At 47.5% G+C, this 24,448-nt stretch overlaps 1 long non-coding RNA gene across 1 annotated transcript; it reads right to left on the bottom strand.

The window, feature by feature from the left end:
* Positions 1 to 15,847: 15,847 nt before the first annotated feature.
* Positions 15,848 to 23,770, bottom strand: LOC146889940 (uncharacterized). The gene is made up of 4 exons (XR_014999470.2): positions 23,649 to 23,770; positions 19,950 to 20,013; positions 17,608 to 17,922; positions 15,848 to 17,433 (listed from the first exon to the last, which is right to left on the bottom strand). It is a non-coding gene; the product is annotated as an uncharacterized LOC146889940 (long non-coding RNA).
* Between the last annotated feature and the right edge of the window lie 678 nt (positions 23,771 to 24,448).

Here is a 24,448-nt window from a genome sequence, read left to right as displayed (position 1 = left end):
TAATTTATTACAGTCATAAAGTTTCAGTTGTGAAGTAACAATGAAATTATTTCAGGTCTGGGGTCAGCACAGCAGAGGAAGTATATCAAAGGTCACATCACTGGGAAGACTGAAAACCTCTGGACTGTGTGGTGGAGACTCCTGCCTCTACCTCCTGAGTGCTGGGACTTTACCTGGTACATGCAGTGTGGGGGATGTGACCCAGCGTTTGTTTATAATAGAAAAGTGCCCTACCACCTGAGCAATGGTCCTCACCACTTCACAGCCATTTCTGGAGGCAGGCCAGTGTCTTCAGGCTGCACTTTTCCTTCAGACCCCTTCAGATCTAGACACCAGTTGGAAGGTGGCACCCACTCCAAAGTAGGGTCTTTCCTTAGTTACTCTTCCCCAGAGAAGCCACCGCAGACCTGCCTAAAGGTGTGTCTCCTTCTTAACTGTAGACAGAAGTTTCTCTTCCCCCCAGTCTCACAGCTGCTCAGTCCCAAGGAAACACACAGATGCTTATATTAATTGCAAACTGTTTGGCCTATTGCTCAGACATTTTAATAACTAGCTCTTACAACTTAAATTAACCCCTAATTCTTGTCTATGTTTAGCCATGTGACTTCGTATCTTTTTTCAGGAGGGCATTCTCAACTTGCTTCCTCTACATCTAGCTGGTGACTGACTCTCTGCCTTTCCTCTTCCCATAATTCTCTTAGACTAATTACCCACTTATACTTCCTGCCTAGCTACGGGCCAATCAGTGTTTTATTAAACTAATATAAGTGATAAATCTTTATAGTGTACAAAAGCATTATCCCATAGGATTTCCCCTTTTTTAAAAAAAAACAAGAACTCTGAATCTAATCCCCTTTGTTTAGCTTTTTTCCTGACCATTATTCATAACAACTTGTAACCAACATTCTAAACAAAGATAAACATCCATAATCCATTTTAGGGAATGTGGACATAGTTTTCTTGGCTACTTCCTGCTGATTGAGGGTGGTGATAATATTAGGGGACCCAAAGGAAATGTGACTGGAATATTCTGAGAGGCTGAATAATCTCAGACAGCAGTCTTGAGGCTGTTCTGGGTGTAGAACTCAGAGGTGCTCTGAGACATTGGATCATCTGGGCCATCTGCTCCTATCAGAGATTTTTCAGGGGGTCTTCCTTTATCAAGCCTTATTTTTCTTAATCCAGAATGAATCTGCAGCCTCTGATTTTCTGTGGACTTGCTAAGAAAAACCTTCTCTTGCCCTCAGCCATGTCTGTTCCTGGTGACATCTGTCAGCCAGCGAATGTAATTGTTGGTAAAAAGCATGTCCCTGGTATTTGAGCACCGTACAAGTAGCCTAAATATAATTTAACCACCATTTACAGAAATCGGAAACCTGTGTGACATGCACACCAAATGCTAAGACTGATTAGCACAAAATTTAATTTTCGTTGATATCAACCCAAGACAAGTAGAGCCTGAAATTGCTCTGGTATGCTGATGTTGTGCTTCTGAGTTCCAACTGTGCCCTGTAGATGCCTGTCACTGGAGACAGGTGCTACCCTGTGTGGAGAAGAACTCCAGCAATCAGCAGGGGCTGGATAGGGAGGCGAGATGATTGGGTCTGCAGACACAGGGCAGCATTCCTGCAGCCACGGGAGCTCCAGGGCTGTGGTTAACAACCCCGAAGGACACTGAACGGTAATTAGAGATGATGATGGGAATTATGCACTTATAGCCTGAGAGGTGCTTTCTGAGAGCCTGTGGGTCTGGGGTTTTAAATCTTACAGCCTTACAGCCAACGTCCACAGGTCAGGTGCTATTGCCTAGGTAAGTCACAGGGCCAATCACAGCCATTTTAGCCTGCTGCGTACCCCTAAAGGTAAGAATTATCTGCACATCTTTATGTGGCTGGGGTGGGGGTGGGGGACTAAAGATGCTATGATGTGAAAATTCTATGAAATTCCAACTTCAGCGTCCAGACAATCTTACTGGGCTGCAGGCATGCCTCTCACCTGGCGCCATTCACAGTTGCCCTGTGCTACACAAGCAGACCTGGGTTTTTGCAGCAGCAGGCAGGTCGACTGACAGGTCCTTAATATTTGCTTTCTGCGTCTTCCTAGGGATGTTTGCCAACCTCTGAGCTAAGACAACAAAACTTTTCCAATGAGCTCTCTGGAGGAGGGGCCAGGAGACAAAGGGAGCAGAGGGGATTGGGGGCGAGGCGGCCACCTTTTGTGTCAGTCACACACGAGGCACTTTTGTTTGAGAAGCCACACTTGTCCAGGATCTGCACAATAGGTTAAAAAGTGCTTTCTCTTTGGTGGTTTGGGAACAGCGGACTAGAGAGTGGCTCCAGGAGAGCTCAAACAACAGCAGGGTATGTGTCTGTGAGCACATGCAGTCATGCAACCAAAAGGCAAAGAGCCAGGGGGTGAACACGCAAGGAAACAGAACCCCCGAAGAAAGGACCCCATGGCAAGAATTCTCCTGTGGGCAATCTTCCTGTGTGCCTGGCTTACACCCTCTCAGTCATTTTAAGACAAGTTCGTCTATGTTATTACTGATTACAGCATTTGTTCTGTACTGATATTTTTTATTAATCCCTGCAATGATTCCCTACCTGGGAAAAGGGTCCTTGTGGACAGGAATAAGTCAAGGCTCTTCAAATGACATTATCTTGCTGTTCTGAGTATTTTTTTTTAGGCCATCCCAAGTATCCTAATACAGTAGACGCAGACTGGAAGGCCCACAAAGAGGATATGATGCACAGGCCGAAATGGAGGGGCTACATTCGCACACTCTAACACACCAGGACAGTCACTCTACAGATGGCAGCAAATACGTTCTCTTTGGGAATCTATTGCATTTTGTACTGCTAGATCCCAGAACTGAGAATTGATTCTTGTTGTGTTATACGTCAGGATCTATGTTAATTTGTTGTCCCTATTTCCCAAAATGAATGCAGTTACGAAGGCGTCTAATCTTAAATGTTCCATAACCCCAATCTGATTCTGCTCGTTGCTCTGTATTGAAGGCTCCTTTATCACTTAAAACCCCATATCTGTGATGTAAATACTGCCTCAGGGCCAATATAGCATTCATTAAATGTGAAGGAGACAAAAGAACATACTACTACATAGTAATTTTTTTTAACTCCGTAATTGACTATCTATATTCAGGCTGGATATAGTTCGTTACGTATTGATTTTTAGTGTGTGTGTGTGTGTGTGTGTGTGTGTGTGTGTGTGTGTGTGAATATGGATGTGTGTACATGGATGTGGAGGTCAGAAGTTGAAGGCAGTTATCTTCCTTAATTGGTCTCCACCTTGTTCTTTTAGACAAGGAGGTTTGTCATTGAACCTGGAGCTCTTGGATGGGCTACTGGCTGGCCAGCAAGCTCCAGAGGTCCCCATACTCTGCATCCCTGGTACTGGGATTACAGAAGTACACTGTTGTACCTGACCTATTATGTGGGTCCTGAGAGTCTGAACTCTGGTCCAATGTTTACACAGCAAAGCACTTCATGGACTGAGTCGCCTTCCTGACCCATTAACCTTTCTTTTAAATTTGTTTATATAAATTGACTTTTTAAAAAAACAATTTTGGTGTTCAATAACTAGTTTGCCAAAATCCAGAAAAATTAAGAGTCAGCTACCATAAGCTGGTACTTCTTCCCTGAGGTAGATGTCCACCAACTGACCATTTCCAGCCTTCTCTGTGCTGGCCCAGTGCCCTCGCAGTGTGGAACCCGGCTCTTGTCCTCTGAAGCCGGTGCCGTATCAAAGATGAACAGCACACACTCTGGGATGGGTGGGCTCTGCTCAGTTTTCTGAAGATTTCAGTTGATGATATTCCAATTCCATGGGAACAGACTTGCCATGAGCATATCTTCCCAGAGGAGCTGTGGCATTTTGTACCGAGATTTGGCTTGGTTTGTTTTTATTTTATCTAACAGCCCAGCCAGTACAAGCAAGAAAGCACTATGCGAAGTGGTCACAGGAACTTTGGATTTGCTGAAGGGTCCCTGAATCTAAATTTCCGCAAACATCTGGGCTCCTTCTGCATGCCCAGCATGCTAGACAGCGGAGCCACACAACTATGAGAACAGTTATAATTTCTGCCCTTTAAAGTCCTTGCAATAATAACCATGCTGATGTAGGTGGATGGCATTTGTGTAGTACTTACTCTAAGACTCTTTCCCAAGTGCTTTATGTGAATAACCCAAATTAATCCTATGAGAAGTACCATGTCATCGTCTTAAACTCATAGATAAGGAAAAGAAAGACTCGGAGAAAATAGGAACCTAAGATTAATGCCGTCAAATCTAGTCTCCAAGCCCGCAAAGTCATCCTACAAACTGCCAAGAGCCTCTCCACAGTCAAAGGCGTTGTCACATCAGTAGCAGAGAAGACAGCCAGCGTTCTGTGTGCAAGTTCACTAGGGTCAGAGAAGAAAGTAGCCTTCTGGTTTGTCAGACCCGCAACTGCTAGGCTGCCTTCCCTACACATACACATGCTCTCTCCATCCCTAACCCACCCCTTCTGTGTTCTTCCTGATAGCAATCCAGGTCTTGGCATCCAGACTCCATCCTGGAGGAAGACCCTGAGCTCTGAACTCAGAATCATTGATGAGCCGAGGAAACAGTGTCACTCTCTGTCTCTCTCTGTGCTAAGGGGGCCCCAGTCATCTTCTCCCAGGTCCATAATCCATAGTCTAATTACAGCAGACATAGGCAGACTCAAATTAAAGGATGCCTGTGAATCCCCGGGCAGGATTCCTCAAGGTGTCACAACCACGAAAAGACAGAAACCAAGACTCCCAAGCTGTCGTGTGGCATCCCACATAGGATCCCGGGACAGAAGAGGGCTTTAACAGAGAGGATGGTGAAATAGGAATGTAGGCTGGAGCTAGCAACGAACAGCATCGGGTTATTATTTGTTTCTTCAAGTTGTTGCAGGTGCCCTGATGACACCGATGTTAATACAAGGGAGAGTGGGGGTCTGGCTCTCAGCAGGGCTGCCTGTGATAGCAAAATTATGACACGGTCATCTGCTTCAAGGAATCTTAGTGGAATCCCTCCTTCCGAATGGTCTCTCAAGAAGCAAAGGGTATGTTTTCTTTTCAACCAGGATAGGCAAACTTTTGGTCAAGGGCAGGAACGCTTGATGCCCACAGGTGAGGATTGGCAGATGCCCACAGCAGGCATCCCGGGGGTGACACACCAGCTCATCTCACCAGAGCTCCTGCTGCCTGCTCCCAGGCCAGCAGCAGCACCTGGCTCCCTGAGTCAACAAAGCCAACTGGTCACATTGGGATCTACCCCCTGAAGGTCAGAGGGCAAGGGCTGCTTTCTCGCCGTGCTCTTAAAGTCTGGCTGGCTTGACCTACTTGACCGTGGTTTAAGGGTAGATTGCAACGGAGTGTCTCATCTGAGGCCAAGTGTGCCTCATGAGTAAAGTGTGTGTGTGTGTGTGTGTGTGTGTGTGTGTGTGTGTGTGTGTGTGAAAGAGAGAGGCGGGAGGGAAAGAAAAGAGGAGAGAGGCAAACAGACAAACGTGTGGGGGAGTGGGGAGGCCTGAATCTGAATCTTAATGAGGAGGTCATGAGCGAAAGGTCTCAAATAGGCTTCTGGCAAAACCCAGCAGGGAGCAGGGAGGCAGTTTGGAAACCACCTGAGCAGGAAAGCAATGTTGACCTACCTATTGTGTCTGCCCTTTTAGTATCCACAGGTAAGGGAGAGGGAAACCTCCCTCAGCAGCCTGGCTAATAGTCTCTGTGACTTCTGCCTCCCCCTGCTCCAAACTGTTAGCAGTTGGTGACCGGCTTTCTCCCTTCATTCTGTCAGCGACATTTGCACACTGAACTTCTCAGTTTCTACTTCAGCTGCCTTCTCGAACCCCATCTTTCTCCACTGGGCCTTAACCCTTCCCTCACTTCTTCTCACACTCTTACACGGCTGACTACTCTGTTTCCACAATGCAATCAGTCACTAGAGGCTTTGGCTCTGCCTGTGTCCTTGGTGGCAGCCAAGGATACTCACGGCTGAGGTGGATGCTAAGACACTTAGGGGATGAACCTCCAGGGCATCATCTGGGCGTCTGGGCCTGGGGTGAGCTAGGTCATGTAAAGTGCAACTGTGAGTCAGTCCAGAGCCAGGGGACAGGCAAAGCACCCACATCCATCCCTGAGAGCAAAGCTTTCTCCTAAAATTAACATTCCTTTCTTAACTGATTCATTTGGAGAGGGTGGAGTTTGAAGAGAATATCAAAGAAAGTTCTGACAGGACATGGAATTCTAAGAGATTATCTGATGTGAGTGGTTTTTCACCAGGAATCAGAGAACTGCAAGACAAAGAGGATGCTGAAGCCGCCTGGGGACAGGGATCAGGAAGCAATGTCTCAGCCAGAGACCCAAGGAGCAGAAGGGAGGCCCTCAGATATGGAGCCAGGCCTGAGGAAGAATGCTCACGGCTGGGGTGGCTGCTGAAACTGCTGTGAGTGTGGGGAAAGAAAGCCAGAGCCACCTGCTCTACTGAAACGAGCCGCCCCTGCTCCGGTGAAGCCGCACGGCTGCAGTGACAGAGGGTCGGGGTGTGGAGGGATGGGGTGAAGGGTGGCTGGGACAATGGCTGGTGGTGACCAGAAACAAACAGGAAGAAACACATACCCTCCTCCTGCTTCCATAGTAGGTAGAGCCCGCTATGATTCCAGCTGAAAAGCAGGGTACGAAAGGGTTTGAGACCAGGAATGATGGGATGTGCCTGTCATCCCAGAACTCAGGAAGTGGAGGCAGAAATACTGGTGAGCCAATCTGAGCTGTCTAGCAAGTCTGGGGCTAGAATAGGGTATAGAGTGAGCCCTGTCTCAGAGAAAAATAAGGTTAAAACTAAAACAATAACTTGTGAATCAGAAGATTATTACACTGCGAGGGGCAATGGAAACAGAAGAGAATAAAAGGAATAAATATACAGTTTACTAAGTGATTGTTGCAGCAATAAATTGGAACATGTATAGCTTTGTGTAAATCGTGTGTGTGTGTGTGTGTGTGTGTGTGTGTGTGTGTGTGTGTGTAAATACTAGCTCCCAATTTCTAATAACATCTAATATTTATTAAGACAAATGACCTAATTCAACCCTCATGAGGACTCAAGGAGGTAGGCACTCAGAGAATCTTCATTTCACATCTGAGTAGTAAGCGCTCCAGAAGTTGAGGAGGGTGCTTGTGATGCTCAAAGTAGGAGACCCAAGAGCAGGCCCCAGAGGCTCATGCATGGTGCCAGAACCCCTTCTTACATGCTAAGCACCATAGCTAAAGTCTGCTCTCCCTTTCCACACACCCATCATGCAGTCCCTGAGACCTTCGGGTTCCTCTCTGCTGTCCACCCTCACGCAGCAGGTCTAGGACAGTTCTAGGTCTGGTTCATCGAAACAGGACAGAGCTGCACCGCATTAAACACCACAACCCCAAAGGGAACGCAGAGAAGAGGCCTTACGAACCAGTCCAGAGGGACACTACACAGCCAGTACGACTGTGCTGCAGAGAGAGGCCATAACCTGGACAGATGCCAACAGTGAGCATCTCTAGGGGTCCGTGCGCTGGGCACTGCACCCAGCTCTGTTGTGTGGTGCGGGAGAATTGTCTGTATTCTGTCAATCGTGTATTTTAATAAAACGCTGATTGGCCAGGCAGGAAGTATAGGTGGGTCAACCAGACAGGAAGTAGAGGCGGGGCGATGAGAACAAGAATATTCTGGGAAGCAGGAAGCTCCCTCAGCCACTCCTGTGCAGACCACCGAAGAGGCAGGATGTAACCTGCCCAGCTGAGAAAGGTACTGAGCCATGTGGCTAATGTAGATAAGGATAATGGGGTAACAAAAGTTATAAGAGCTAATAAGTAGCCTGACCTAATGGGCCAATCCGTTTATAATCTTATGGAGTCTTGTGTGTGATTTTCTTTGTTGCTTGCCGGTTGTGGGGTACCTGGCAGGAACAGATACCCCAACAAGCCAGCCCTTCGTGTTACAGTTGTGTCTTTCACATATTTCACTGCCGTGCAAACCCAACATTGTGGGTCTCATCCACTTGACAGAGGAAGATTTCAAGGCGCCAGAGATGCTGTGTAACTCCAGGTCACAGAGCTGCTCACTGACAGGATCACATCCAGCACAGAGTCGCTGGGCCCAGAGCATGTGCCAACTACCACACCACCTCACTCCAAGAGAGTGAGAAAACCCTCACGGCATCCTGTTCAGCCATTAGGAAAGCAGTTTATGAAATAATGTATATATCATACCTTGTGCACCCAGTGTGAATACATATGTACGTATATGTGTGTGTGTGTGTGCGTCCATCAGTCCTTGGAGCAAAGTAAGGGAGGGCTTAAAATACTAATAAAGGTTAGGTCAGCCAGGTGAGTTGATATTAAGTAACTATATGGCTTTCTACACTAAAGTCTCTGTAATGACATTTTAAAGATTTTCGAAGAAACAAGTCTTCTTGAAAAAAACAGTCTGGTACTTGGAACGACTTCATAATATTTGGGATGAAAAATAGAGAAAATGTGTCTCCAGTAGCTCTGCACACCGGAAATGAGACTCAGAAGTGTGTGCTTCACCTGAGCGAGACAACGAGCTGCCATGACAGCCACCGCACACACAGATAAACCAGGAGTCACCGCCTGCAACCTGCTGTCTGCCTGCTCTTTCTCCACACATGAAGAAGGGTCTTCAGGTCCACTGGATGGGAGCGTGACCATTGTACTCTGAAAGCCAAACCTTCCCATTCTAATCAAGACAGCTGGGTCCCTCTGAACACTGACATCTGTGCGTGGCTGGCGTTGTCTGCTAGCTGGATGTTATCCTCTGCATCGGGAATATTCTCCGATTTCCCCCAAGCAACGTGTTGCCTTGGAAACATCATGATCCTTACAGAGATCTAAGCAAAGAGAAATAATAAAAAATAATAAAATCTCACACTTAAAAGTCTAGTTTCTGTGCCACCAAGGTATTTCGCTAACCTCTTCCTCTGGATAAAAGGGCAGGCAGGCGGAGTGGCTCATTCTGTGAGTCACCCCGATAATTACTAATTAGAGGAAACACACTGTTCTCTGCTCTCTGGGTAATTGAGGTCGGAGTGGAGTGAGGCAGGCTAGGAGGCCAGCACTTCTGCCAACAGATTCAGCCCCGCACCTAACACTGAGATGAAGGAGACAGTTCTTCACAAGAAGGCACGAAGCAGCTTGCCATGACCCCGCCAACTCACACAGAAGAAAGGGAGCCCGGGGATCATCCATCCAAGCAACAGAATGCAACCTTGTTTTGTAAAATGCCAGACATTTGCAGGCTGTTCGGCTTTGCCGGAACCACTCAGCTCCACCACAGATGATACGTAAGGAGTGATCGAGACCATATTCTGATAAAAACTTTGTTTGCAGAAATAGACAATGCCAAGTTTGACCCATGGGCAGTCATTTGATGGACTTCTCTAGAGTGTCGGCTGGGCATCCCCAGGGTGTGCCTGTGGTACTCAGGGATGACCCTGAGGAAAACTGGCATGGTGGCAAAGCTGTCCTCATTGGCTTCTTCCCATAAAGGCATTGTGTCCAGTAAGCCAGGCTCTGACCTGAGCACTAAGTGAAGTCCCTGGAGTTTATACTGGAGAGAGGAGGGCATAGGAAGCAAGTACGGGGGGAGGGGACACAATTTGTCTAGCATGGTCAGGAACCACGCCTATGCAAACTACCCATTCACGTGAGAGTGGAGGGAAGTTGCTGTGAATGTGGATATTTAGGCAAAGAGTGGGCTATCAGGCGTCCAGAACTCAAATGCAGAGCCTCAGGCATGGACAGGTTGAGCACCTCTACAGAACAGAAAAAACAGTCGAGTTGGAGTGAAGAAGGTAACAAACAAGGAGATGTGCTCAAGGGTTACTGCTGGTGGGACCTTCCAGGTCATATGACATCTCTTTGACCTCACCTGGCTCCCACAGGACCCTCACCTGTGACACTCTGAGACTCTGGTTCTTGCTGGACAGTTTCTGCCTTAGGTGTGGTTAGTCTGGGGGTAGGCAATTATCAGGACACATTCTGTCAAGAAAATACAAGAGCTTTCTCTCCAAGCCCTTGAAGACGGATTTAAGTAAAATAAATTGATTCCCAGGGTAAGATTTGAGGTTCCTACCAAGTGTTATCCTATTGTCTCCCTTGATAAAAATCAATGTTGAGACCCAGAGGGAGCCAGCTGCCTGGTTCAGGGTCATGTTCACAGAATGAAAAAGAGAAAGAAAGAGCTGCCATCTCTTTCAGCTTCCATTTTTCACTGCCAAAGCCATGGTCTTCAAAGCAGACATCAGAGAAGATGCAGGTGAAGGAGACACCGAGGTCAGATGGTTAAGGCTATGTAAATGAGAACTCCAAGTCGGGTCCACACGGTCGGTCAATAACCGCAGGCAGAGAGCACATCTCCAGCATCCCCGTTAGAACTCTGAGAACAGAAGGCAAGGCCTGTTATTCCAAAACCACCAACAACACGGTGAGCACCAGTCTCTGGATAAGTCAAAAGGTGCTGGGCGATTGTTTTTAAATCACATTTAAAGAGCAATAGGAAGGAGGCGCTCACAGCAAGCAGTATGGCTCATGTAGACAAGACTCACAAGGTTGTTACCCTACAGCCCTTCTGAAGCAGCAGACTAGTCCAGTGTTGAACTTTAGCACCAGGTTACCCACTGCACGAGGCAGGCACCATACCTGCCTTCATTAGTGCAGGAAGAATCCTTAAGAACACGCCACTGGCCCGCTCTTTGATCGTGTTCAATCTTATCATTCCCTCATCTTTACCAGACGAAGATTTGAGAGACGTCTCCATCCAATTCCGCATTGTGTGATGAAGTCCTAATTTGTCTGAAACTAACTGATAAGTAAATACTTGCAGTTTCAAAAGTTAACCCTGAAGGTATAGGTGCTTAAAAACGTTTGGACTGACCTGTGATGAGTAAGGGAGTTGACCCTCCCCCTTACCAGCTGCAGTCCTCAGAAAAGTGGGCCCTGCACCTCATCTGGGGAGCACAGCAGAGCTGGCCCTATTGGCAGGATTTTGGGTGAACTGGCCTGAGAACATGAGCATGGAAGATCTGGCCCCACCCCTCATCTGCCATTTGGTTGTTTGGGCAGGGGGTGAGATGCCCTCCACCCCCTCGCCACCTGTGGTAGGTGGGATTGCTGGCCCTGAAGTTAAAAAAGCAGGAGAGCTATCCCTGCCCCTCACCAGCTGCAGCGCTCGGGAGAGTGGCTCTTGTACCTTGCCTGGGCAACACAGTAGAGCTGGCACTGATAGTCCTGGTGTGGCAGAGTCAACCTTGAGGGTGCGAAAGCAAGAGCCCCTTGCTCATCTCTGCAAGGGGTATAAACTAGCAGGGGTGTAAACTAGTGGGGGTGTAAACTAGCAGGGGTGTAAACTAGTGGGGGTGTAAACTAGCAAGGGGTGTAAACTAGTGGGGGTGTAAACCAGCAAGGGGTGTAACCTAGTGGAGAGCATGGTGAGGTGGTGAGGACAGGGGAGAGCTAGTGGACTGATCAACTCTGCAACTACCCAGGCCCAGAACCAGGGTTATGAGTTGGTCTACTGAGCTGAACATACACCCCACCCATGATCTGTAGGAGCATGTCACACTAGAGCTTCCATGGAGATTTTTTTTCCTCCTACCCCTTTTTCTTCTCTTAAATTTCATTTTATTTCAGGGGGAGGGTGGCAAGGGCAGAGGGCAGATACAAAGGGAAGTGGGAATGAGTGGAATTGAGATGTATAATGTGAAAGACACAAAAAAACAATAAAAGAAAGTTAAAAAGTAGTCGGGCTGGTACATGCTTTCGAGCCGAGCATCCTTGAGAGGCAGGGGCAGCATCCTTGAGGACAGCCCAGTCTACAGAGTGAGTTGCAAGCTGGCTAGGGATATATAGTGAGGCCCTGTTGCAAAAATAAACAAATACTCAGCTGACTGGAGATGCTGATCTGTTTTCCAGCTCAGGCAAAGCGAATCAGACAGCACATATCCATGGATGTGAGATTTCAAGAAACGGTTGTCTGTCCAGCCCTGGAACTTTAGGGAAATTTAAGATTTGATCGAGTAGCCTTGAGGAAGGGCAGGTAAAGCTGAGCATTTGAGTCAACACAGGAGCCCTGTCCTATCTTTGTCACACGCAGAGAACAGCGGCTAAACACCTCTACGACCCCACCCATCTCTGACCTGCCCCCAGGGAAATTCTTTTCTGAAGAAACCGAACAGCTCTAACCAAAAGACTCACAGTGAAAGCTGGGTTTCCCCAAACGGCAGCCTCCTCACCAGCTGCCCACCCACGACCAAGACCTGCCACAAGACAAACCATGGAGACACAGAAAACCATCCATCCAAATTGTAACACCTTCTTAGATGTGAAAACTCTTTGAAAAGAGTCAGTGTGAACAGAGGTGGTTGTCAACCAACAGAAAGAAAGTGACTCTGGACCACCAGAAAGGAAGGTGCAGGAAACAGATACAAAGAAGGAGGCAAAGACTCGGGTGGAAAAGCACACCTATCAATTGTTCCTTTTAAAAGAATAATATTGCCACCAGGCGTTAATCCCAGCAGCGGGAGGCAGAGGCAGGCAGATTTCCTTTAGTTCAAGGCCAACCTCTTCTACACAGTGAGATCCCGTCTCACACAATCAGTCAAACAAACAAACAAGCAAAAAAGCAGCTACTGCATGCCCAAAGGAACAGAAAACTACGGAAAAGGGTAAGAAGAAGAAAGATGTTTGAAATAAAAATAGGACGGCCTATATAAACAGAGAGGGAATAAATGGAAAAGTCTAAGAAAAAGAGAAAGAAATAGAAATATGAGGATAAAGCAAAAGACTCAGCGAGGACTGAGGAGGAGTAGGTGCTGAAGAGGAGGGATGGGAACAGGATGGACAAGGCACTGAAGAAAAGGACCACAGGGATGAGGGTGCCACATGGACCTGTCACTGGGATCCCAAAAGATCCCACCAAGACCTTGGAACCCTGTATTCAAAACTAAACCCTAAAAAGCCTGGAAGGAAACTACTTATAAGCCAAGCTCAGATGAACAGACCCTCTCGAGGACAAAGTTGTATCTTGGGACATTATTTCTCAAGCATCAATCCCAAGATATGGCCAAGGACCAGACTTGGCTCTCAGTCTGCCAAAGAGTACTCCAAAACAGTACAGACTAAAGACCAACAACAAAGGATTACTAGCAAAAATAAATTCCGAGAAGATGCGTGAATTAAAAGCCTGCAGTTTTACTATCAGTCTCAAGAGACAGAAAGAGACTCGATCAAATTAACACAAACATTCGAACATTTCTCTTCCGTGCTCCCCACAGCAGGTGGGTGGCATCCAGCTTACAAAGGGAGCCTGGGCCAGGACCACACTGAGCAGCACATGGTAGCAGAAATACCTGCAAGGACACTTCCAACATTCTACTTCTCTGCCCACAGCTCTGGAATCAAATTATGGTTTGAATCGATCAGAGTAGAAGGAAAGCATGCTGAGTCTCAAAGTAATGTGAGCCACGTATCTTCTTAAATCTTCTCTCAGGAAGCAACTCAGGGATGTTCCAGTACAACAAAGGGTAAAACCCAAAGTCTAGGACAGGCGTAGGGCAAAAGAGGTGTATGGAGGGGTCCAGCTGCCTGGCTCTGCAGCTTCCCTGCAAAGCCACAAGAGTAGGCCTGTGCTGGGGCTTAGGGACGTTCAGACGACCCTGTGAGCAGAGTTTCAGGAAGAGGCCCCTCTGCCTTTGCCTGTACACACTCTGCCTCCCACCCAGTACATGAGGCTCAGCCATTCCAACAAGCGACAGATAGTCTCGGGTTCAATCTCAAGGCTGTCCCTTTTCTATTTCCAGAGGGTAAAGATAGAAGTGGCCATAAGTGACCAGTATGGTGTCTGTTCTCCTGAGGTTTATTAGGTCTTATCCTCTTTTCTTTCTACACAGGTGGTCCCAAGAACAATAAAAATTCTAAAATATTTGTATTCCATTCCAGGGAACACCACATTTTTTCTAATTATCCCCACTGCTAAAATCATTTTTGTTGTGTGCAATCTGAGCAGGAGGAGGGGATGGAGAACCAAATTAATTCCTTGGCAACAAAAATCTAATTAATCAAAACTGGTTCTCAGTCATTCAGAGCCTCTTTAGCCTGTGGGAGCAGAAGCCAAAAGGGAACACGAACATTTAGCTTGTCACAAAAAAAAAAAAAAAAAAAAAATGAAGCAGGTGTGTCCCAGGATGCCCAGTGGAAACAGAGCACCTTACAGAGAAGACGGTGTCCTGTGCCTGCCTGAGATGGGCTGGAGCCCCCCTGGACGGCGATACCTGGCCGCATGACTTTGAGCAAGTCTGGTTGCCCATCTTTGGTGATTGGATTTAGAATTACCATGGAAACACATGTCTGGACATGCTTGTGAGGGTGTTTCCAGAGAGCTTTGACTAAGGCTGGAGGACTTCCCGGAACGCAGGCAATACCGTCCCATGGAGTTCTAGGACTCAATACAAGGGAGAAAGGGAACTGAGCACCAGCTTCCATCTCTCTCTGCCTCCTAACTGCAGACGCAATATGACAGTCCGCCGTCGGCTCCAGCAGCCGTCTCCTCCACCGTGATGAGCCTGTGCGCCCTTGAGCTGCGAGAGAAAAGAAATCCTTCTCTAAGTTGCTTCCATTGGGTATTTGGTCCCAGCAATGAGAAGAGCAACTGATTCACTGACCCCCAGCCACCCAAGTATAAAACAGGAGTAACAGCGCCCTCTCATGGTGGCAATCAGTGGAGAGATGGGGTGGTGTCAGCTGCACCCCTTAGAGGCATCACATTAGTAACACTGCGCCTGGCGATTATTACGTCCCTGCAAACCTGGCTGCAGTTGACTCTAGAGGGGTTCCCAGGTCCAAGGAGAGGTCCCCAGATTGTTCCTTGGGCAGCAGAGGAGAGGGTGTCTGAACTGGCCTTGTCCCATAGCCACACTGATGAATATCTTGCTTATCACCATAGAACCTTCATCTGGCAATGGATGGAGACTGGATGGAGATAGAGGCAGAGACCCACATTGGAGCACTGGACTTAGCTCCCACGGTCCAAATGAGGAGCAGAAGGAGGGAGAACACGAGCAAGGAAGTCAGGACCATGAGGGGTGCGTCCACCCTCTGAGATGGTGAGACTGATCTAATGGGAGCTCACCAACGCCAGCTGGACTGGGAGTGATGGAGCATGTAATCAAACTGGACACTCTGAATGTGGCTGGCAATGAAGGCTGACTGAGAAGCCAAGGACAATGGCACTGGGTTTTGATTCTACTGCATGGACTGACTTTGTGGGAGCCTGGTTTGTTTGGATGCTCACCTTTATAGACCTGGATGGAGGGGGGAGGACCTTGGACTTCCCACGGGGCAGGGAACCCTGACTGCTCTTAGGACTAAAGAGAGAGGGGGAGGTCGGGAGGGGGAGGGAAAAGGGAGGCAGGGAGGAGGTGGAAATTTTTAATAATTAAATAAATAAATAAGAAATTAGATCAGCTGAGAACATTTTAAAGCTATCCAGAAAGGGTTTTTTTTTCATTTTTTATTATTTGAGAAATACATACTGAAGAAATAAAAACAGATTTATGGAAAGATCAAGCTGCAGGGATATTTACCATATTGCTGACTCTAACCAAAGCAAGGAATTCATCCAAGTGTCCTAAACAAGACAGGGCAAGATGCATCATGGTGCGCCCACACAGCGAGCAACGGCCCCTCACATTGCCGCCAAGCTGGGATGTTTACTGATAAAATGTGTTCTTCGTGGTTAAAGAGAGACACACAGCTGGCCGGCTATCAGCTTCCAAAACACAGCTCACATTTATTTTGTCAAACATTTTCTACCTGTATACATGCATACAGAGAAAACTTCCTGGAAGGGAGTTTTGTTTTGTTCTTTAGTTGTCTACTTCTTTGTTTGTGTGGTTTCCCTTTTACTCAATACTTTTGAATATGTAGTGAGCATATTCTCTGTGGTTTGAGAACCTACACATGGGTTTCAACATATGAGTGTTGCTGAAAGAGGCCTGAGCCCTTCTAAAACGGCCAGGTGGTTGCCGTCTTCACCAGACCTGCTTTATGTGGATGTTCCTAGCCTGGCCTCAAGCTCTGTCTTCAGAATTCTGCTGACCAGTCAAGGAGACTTCTTTAAACATGAGAGAGCTTGAGGAGCTCCCCATAGCATCCTTCCAGCAATGCCCTCCTTCCTTTGTTCTGGAATCTGGTCCTGATGTTGTCTGCCATATGCCATTGTCAGTGCAGAGTTCTACCTGAGATACTTTCTCTTTCTTTCTTCCTCTCCCCACATCTCTACTCTCCCTTCTCTCTATCTCTTTTCACTCTACTTTCCCCAACTCCTCTTCATTCTCAAGGCCCTGTGGTCATTTAGACCAAGTGTCAGGGAGAAGGTTGCCTGACTGTTTATCTTCACCTTCCATGTTCCTGATTTCACAGAGCATCCTACAGCCGGTGAGAGTCACAGAAACCCTGTCCTACCTAAGATCTCGTTCTGTCTTCACAGCAGCCCTCAGAGAAAGAGAGAGAGAGAGAGAGAGAGAGAGAGAGAGAGAGAGAGAGAGAGAGAGAGAGCTGTCCCTGCACTCTACATGTGAGTGATATTACGTGAGGCTCAGAGAGGTGCCACGCAGATCTTTAACCCAGCTCTGTGCAGCACTCGGTGGGCTCCTCCCTCAAACTGGGAGGCAGGTCAGAGTTCCTGAGGCAGTAATCCCAGCAGGAAGCAAGGTCAAAACTGCAATTTCTCTCACAACCGAGGAACAGGTGCGGCAAGCTGAGCTATAAAGAACGGAACTATAAGTGAAGGGGACAGGAAAAAGGAAAGAAGAAGGAAACAGAAAATGCATAATCAAAGGACACTATTGAGGCTCTGCCTATGTGTCCCTAAATAATTTGGAGCCCAAAGTGATCCTATAATTAAGCCTCAAGAATATAGTTTAAGGACAGTATGGTGGTGCAGGCCATTAATTTGAGAACTTGGAAGGAAGAGGTAGGCAGATCTCTGTGAGATTAAAGTCAATCAGTGTTACATAGTGAGAACTGTCTCCTCACTCAGTCGTCATCATCATTGTCGTCATTGTCATCATCATCAACATCCAGTTTCAGGATCCTCTAAAGCTCCTTGGAAAGTTCCAGGAAAAAGTTAAAAACCAAGCATTGAGCATAGGTAGGCAAAGCAGAGAGGGCAATACTGTCCTAAAAACTTCTGACTCTGACGGAGGTTCTAGGACATGCCTGAGCGCCCTTCTAGCATATTCTCACAGTCTCATGTCACACAAGAAGCAGGCACTGATGGTAAAATGCCACCATTTCTGTTTGGTAACGCTGAGATCCAAGCCCTCTTTTTACACAGACGGATGTTCTATCTGTAAGGGTAAAAGAGAAAAGAGTAGTAAGAAATCAGAAGAATGACCACGGAGCCCCTGATCAGTTAGCCTTGGGTGTTCTACATCTATTTATTTGCTTCCACAGATGCTACATGGGTTTCAGTGGGGTGAGTGCTAAATCAGGTTAGGACCAGTCTGGCCTCATGAGCTCACCCTCCAGCCTTCAGGTTCCTTTGTGTGGAGTAATAGAGTTCCCAGAAGCAGCCAGCTCTGGTGAGAGTTTTGGCCATAGCTCTTCTTTCACAGCGTTGCTAATCTTCTGTCCAAAGGTGGAGCTTGTTCCCCTCAGTTTGGCTCCAGACAGCCTTGATGAATGGAGCCCCACTGACTGAGCTGATGCTTCCTACCTTCTGGAGCTGAGCAGTAGATGGCAGGATTCCTTCCCCTTGCTTTCCTTTGGGGATCCCCACACTCACAGGTGGGGAGGAAGCACAACTGAGTTCATGCAAACAGGCCTCTTGCAAAAGCCTGTATAGAGAAGAACAGCCTCAGATGCTGGACATGGGAGTGAATGAGCTGTCAGGTATGCTAGATACTGTAGAGACTGGTCTCTGGGAACTGGACACAGGTCAATCCTTCTGTGCCCTGTCTATGACTAGGGGAGTCTGTGAGCCTATTCCCCTGCATTGTGGGGTAATTTGTTATCAGCAGTAGGAGCTGGGACATTTTGGTTATTGAACTGAAGGTGGCATTGTAGAGTTCAAAGACCAGCTTTTAAATCCTGGCCCTGCCACTTCCCAACTGTAAGGTTCTAGCAAAGATTCTTAACCTGTGTAAGCCTCACTATTCCTTTCTGCAGAGAAGTGTTGCAATGAGACTGCTTGTTGGTTCCTGGCTGCTCAGCCCCAAAAGAATCACACAGACACCATATTATTTAAATCGCTGCTTGGCCCATTAGCCCTAGCTTCTTATTTGCTAACTCTTACATCTTAATTTAACCCATTTCTAGTAATCTGTGTATCGCCAGGTGGCTGTGGCTTACCGGGTAAATTTCCCAGAGTCTGTCTCTGAAGGGGCTACATGGCTTCTCTCCAACTCTGCCCTTCTTTTTCCCAGCATTCAATTTAGTTTTCCCCGCCTATCTGCCCTATCAGTCCAAACCAGTTTTCTTTACTCATTAATGGTAATCACAGCATACAGAGGGGATCCCACATCAGAGTAGGGATAACATAAACTTCACATGGCTGCTTTAGGAAAAGTCACCACAACAGCACATGAGGCAGCAAAGCCAGAGCTATGGAAACAGAAGTTGCTATGGGTAGCCTGGGAACACTCTGACCATTTATGGGCACTCAACTTGCCAGGTAAGCTTTCTTGAAACAATGAGATAGAGGAGCCTATCTTGAGCCAACCTGGACCAGAGAAAGGGAGTGCTGGATTCCAGTGGGCGCACAGGGAGTTCTGCCTGTGAATCCCTCATGCCAAGGGCCAGATTTCCATATGGCTGCCACTTTCCTGTCCAGGGGCTACTTCGAGTCATCTGGACTTTCTTCTTTGCTCTGAAAACCATCCTGGCCCAGAGACCTAATTACTGCTTTCTCCAACCTCCTAGAAGACAGCTCCCCAAAACAGCTGCTGAGAATCCAGAAAAATTCCAGGCTGCAGCCCAAGGATGCTGCCTCGTCTCTGATCCCTTGCCTCTCTAGCCTGAACTCTGCCCCACGGCCATTTCCAGATCTGCTCCTTGTGTCTTCTAGGTTGCCCTAGCCTGTGTGGCAATGCTCACTGAGGTCTTACACTGGTTTCCATCTGGTGGCTCCTTATGTCCGTCCTCGGCTCAACTCTAGCAGCAACGAGCAGCTACCACCTATCACTAACCCACTCCCTACACGTCCTCCATTATCTCGTGGAAAGCCTCTGAAGTTGGAAATATTGGTCCCGCTCAAGACAACGAACAGATGCCACGTAGAGAAAGCTCACTAGATGAAGGACAGTAACAAGCTGACGGCAAAAACACTAAACTAAGAACATTCCTTTTGTGTGCTTCATTGTGAGGTTTTTTTTTTCTTCTTTGAGACAGGGTCTTGTGCAGCCCAGCCTGTCCTTGAACTCTCTGCATAGCCAGAGTTGACCATGAACTCCTGACCCTCCCAAGTGTTCTGATTATAGACATATACTACACCCAGCTTGCTCAGAACATTTTTAACTCTGCTTTGTTATAAACATGGCCCAGTGAGCATGTGCACCCCACCAGCAGTCCTCCCAGTCACCATCATGCTCACCCTACTCATTCCTGGCCTAGGGTCTTTCTCAAGAGCTTTCAGACAGTGTCTGGTCACAGACCTCATGGGCACTGCCTACATGGCCTTGGCTCCCTGCACAGACACAGCCAGGACAGCCTCACTCCCAAAAGCCAGACAACCTAGGACAATACAGATACTTGAAGCAGATCAGCTACAGGTAACAAGAATAAGACAGGCTATGATGAGAGAATTTCCAGCATCCAAACAACACAGGGGCAAGCCCTGACAAGGCTTCCCCAGCTCTGGCCTTACTGTGGTACTTCTGGTTGGAAGTTAGATCCAGGGATGAGGTCCCAGTCCAGAAGCTTTCTGGTTCCTAAGGTAGATAGTATGTGAGAGAGTGTCATTTCCTAGACAGTCTTCTCATTTACTGCTGCTAATTATCGAAGCAATTGCCAAGCCCCCCTTCCCCTGCCCAGTTCATCTGGGAAGAACTTAGCTCCAACTGTCGTGGATCTAACCTAGCCAGACAAGGTACACTGTAGGTGCTAATGCAAACCCATGATTGCGGGTGTTCACGCTCTTGCTAACTTCGTAGTCCGTGAGGAAGGACCAGGTCTGAGTTATCTTCACTATACTCATGATGCTTGACATTATCCCTTGTATAACATTCCCCTTCCTCTTCTTATTTGGACCCTCTCCATAGTCTCCACCTGCTCCTGTGTTGCTAAGGTCCCTAGGGCATCATGCCACACCTCTCTCTCACTCTGTTGGCTGAAAGTGGCCACCACATGCCAACTAAGCATCTTCATCTCCAGGCTGAACATGCCTGCCTCCCCGGCATCCTTGCCTGCTCTAGGGATTTCTTCTCCTCTCTCCACTGGGCCTCAATTATCACCTCTGCAGCGGGTCCCCAGAGGACGGCTCCATGTCTAGCTACCTCTAGACAAAGTCTTGTGGTGATGTTGCCAGTCTCCTGGGATGGATTATTCGGGGTGATCTGATGGGAACATGGTTCTGGAACGTGACAGGAGGAAAGACACCCTGAGAAGAAAACTTCGGTGGACTTGATGACAGATTTGTTTAGAAAGTAGGGAAGAAAGAACGGCTCCAGATGGTCCTGCATTTGGGTCCACATTAGATTCTGAGCCATCAGATAGAGAGCAAGAGAAGATGGTGCCTGGAAAAGGCCCAGGCCTTGTCTCAGCATGACGGAAGGCAGAGGTAAGAAAGCAGATAAGAGGCAGGGAAGCAGAAAGCATGCTGCACTCAAGGGACTGATAGCATCGTCGCAGAACAACATCTAGCAGCGGCTACAGGAGTCATCCTCTGGGGATCCCTCTACAAAGGTGATAACCGAGGCCAGTGGAGACAGAGAGGAAATCCCCGGAGTGGGGTGCGATGCTGGGGAGGTGGGCATGTGTAGCCTGGGGCTGAAGATGCTCAGATGGTCTCTGGCAGCCACTTTCAGTTACCAGAGGGGCTTGTCATGCACGTGAAGGATGTGGCATGATGCAGTAGGTACACCAGCGTGACAAGGGGTTGGAGAGAGCGCCTGTCTGGGTTATAGATGCTCGTCAGCCCAGAAGGAAGAACCAGGACCCAAGATATGCAGCCTTAGGGATACAGTTGGCAGCCCAGCAGCAAACGTCTTCTTCTAAATATAGGACAGAATAATAGAGACATGGAGTTGCTCTCACCAAGAATCTTCCACCTGGGAGAGAAGTGCCGATCCTAGTAAAACTGCATCCCGTGTGTTCCTCCACCAGCCACGCTGACTCTGGTTATCTATCACCCTCCATTAACAATCAGTAGCACAGGCAACAGGGAGGCCCAAAGCAGGGAATACATGGATCTCCCTGGGCAGGGACATAGAAGATGTCTCCTGGGTGGACAAGGGCGAGGAGAGACGGGACCTTGAGGGATCAGGTTGGGGGGATGGGGGAGAGTACTGAAAGGGATGGCTGGAAAGAGGGACGTTTTTCAGAGTTAGGTAGAAACCTGACGCAAAGGAAACTCCCACAAGTCTACAAGGATGACCCTCCCCCCAGCTAAGACTCCTAGAAATAGTGACTATGTAGCCTGAACTGGCCATCTCCTGTGATTAGGTTAGACACTACTCCAATTGTCATTAGAGAGCCTTCATCCCGTAACTGATGGAAATGGATACAAAGAACCACCGCCAAACATTACATCAAACTCAAGGACTCCTGCTGAAGAGAGGGAGAGAGGAAGGATTGTAGGAGCTACAGTGTTCATAGATGTCACAAGCAAACTCACAAAAACAATTAAGCTGGTTCATAGGAACTCAGAGGTCTGAACCAAGAAGCACGAAGCCTGCATGGGACTGACCTAGGCCCTTTACATATATGTGACAGTGGTGTAGCTTGGTCTATTTGTGGGACTCCTAACGATGGGAGCAGGGCTGTCCCTAATGCTTTGGTTGGCTCTTGGGAACCTGCTCCTCATACTGGGTTACCTTGCCCAGCCTTAATACAAGGGGAGGAGCTTAGTCTTATGGCAACTTGATATGCCGTGCTCTGTTGAACCCTATGGGAGGCCTGCCCCTTTCTGAACAGAAACAGAAGAGTGGATGGAGGGGGCATAGAGAGGAGGGGGAAAGATAGGAGGAGAGGAGGGAGGGAGGAAACCTTGGTCAGGATGTAAAACAACTAAATAAATGAAAGAAAAAACAATCATTAGCAGCTTGTCACCAACTGTCGTTCCCTTCTGTGTGTATTGGTTCATAACCTCTCTCTCCTTCCCCTATCCCTGTATTCATATCTATTGCCATGAAAACAGCATGGACACATGTGGTAGTTTTAATTCCCATGTGATGACATTCAGTGGCTCACAGTGTCTGGAACAAGAATCCTGGAGATGCTACCTGGGTCTCACAGGCCGCTCTGGAGATTCAGACTGGGGCCACTGTGCTCCCAAGGCTAGCGAGGAGGACCTGCTTCACGTTTATTCTGGTGACGGTTGCAATGAGCCTCTACTTTGCCACAGACTGTTAGTCAGAGGCCGCCATCGACTGCTTAGACCTCGCTATCCCCCCAGAGTGTCCCCCAACATGCCAGCTGCTTCATCAGAGCAAGTGAGAGTCAAAGGAAGCCATCAAGAGGGGAAGATATGCCCCCATGTCACCTCCTCAGGAGAGGCACCCCTCACTCTGTGCCCAGGGAGTCACGAGAGCAGAGAGTTACATGAGGTTGTGGTCCTAATACACCCATGGCCCTCCACAAGCCATGATACAGCATCTGCACATTCTTTCACCCAGCATCTCCAAAATCAAGCTCTTCTGTGGCTCTTTCAAGCCCTGCAAATAGAGCTGCTGTGAGTTTATGATGTCTCCCTCGCTTTCCCACTCTGGTGCCTGCTGCAGTAGATGTCCGATATACATATTTAAGGAGACCAGGTAAGCTATAAGATCCTTGTATTATATCCTAAAATTTATGTTTGGCTTCTTTATTGCTATTTTTAACTGAGAAATAATCAAATATTCTTCTGGGGTAAATGTCATGTTTTAATGCATGCACATCAGGGAATTACTAAATCAAGATAATTAACTTGTCCATTACCTCACATACTCAACACTTTTGGGGCAGTGAAAACATTTCAAATCGTTCTTATCATTTAAAGACATTCTATTTTTGTTTTTAAGTACATGTATGTGTGGATGTCTGTGTGTGAGTACATTTAGGTAAGTGTGGTGCCCACAGAGGCCAGAAGAAGGGGTTGGGGCCCCCAGACCTGGAGTTCCAGGCATTTGTGTGCCACCCTGTGTGAGTGCTGGGCAATGAACTATGATCCTCTGTGAGAGCAGTAAACACTCCAAACAGCTGAGCCATTTATCTCTGCAGCCTGCTTCTTAGAGGTTTTGAAGCACGTAGGTTATCACAGGCTTGTTGAACCAATGTCCTTTGGTCAATGCTGATGCAATGCCTAAGTATTTGGGTGGCTCAGTGGCTCTGTGAGTGCCACAAAAACAAGAGCATTTGAACAACTTACCCTTGATCCCTTTTCCCAACCGTATGTCCGGGACCATTTTGGAGAAGCTTGAATATCTCCGCAATCCCCTAGAGGGTCTGTGGCAGGAGAGAATGCTGCCGCTGGAGAAAGAGATAGGAACTAAACCTTTATCCTCTCCCAGGCTGTGGCAGGGGCTCCAGAGAGCACAAAATTTAAATTTGCATAATCGTTTCCCCTTGACTGGCTCCCCCTACCCTGCTAAGGCTGATGTCCTGGAAATGCATTTCCTACTGACAAGAACATTGTCAGCGTAGATCAGATCTGTGCACTGTACCATGCTGATTGACAGGCCTATTAAAAAACAAAGAGCACTCAAAATGAGCAAATTTGGGGACCAAAAAGAGGAAGCTGGAAGAACATATATTCCCCCCACCCCTCCCCAGGCTTTTAAATGTGAAGCAGAGCCTCTGGATAAATTATATGGGACAGATAAACAACTTGATCTGTGTTTATTAAAGGAGCAGCAAGCGGCTCGGGCGTTCAGGGATAAGCTCACTGAGATCGCTGTTTATTTCACCCTAAAACGCCTGACTGGTTTCTTCGAAGCCTGATAAACTCATTATGTTAAGTTTCAGCCTTCGTAGAATGAAGGTTTTTCTATATGTTAATTTATTTTAGTAAATAATTTTTCCGTTTGGGTGAGGGAATACATGTCTCTATAATTTAATAATTGGGAGGCTATTAGCGTGTGATTAATAGGAGTTGCAAATGAACACTGATAGTTTAAAATTACTTTTTTCACTATGAATCAATGTCATAAAGAGGGCTGGTAGGGGAGC

This window comes from Myodes glareolus, chromosome 24, assembly GCF_982192425.1.
Source record: "Myodes glareolus chromosome 24, mMyoGla1.1, whole genome shotgun sequence".
NCBI lineage: Eukaryota > Metazoa > Chordata > Mammalia > Rodentia > Cricetidae > Myodes > Myodes glareolus.
Note: the sequence above shows the minus strand (reverse complement) of the source record. Positions and strands in the feature narration are given on the sequence as shown.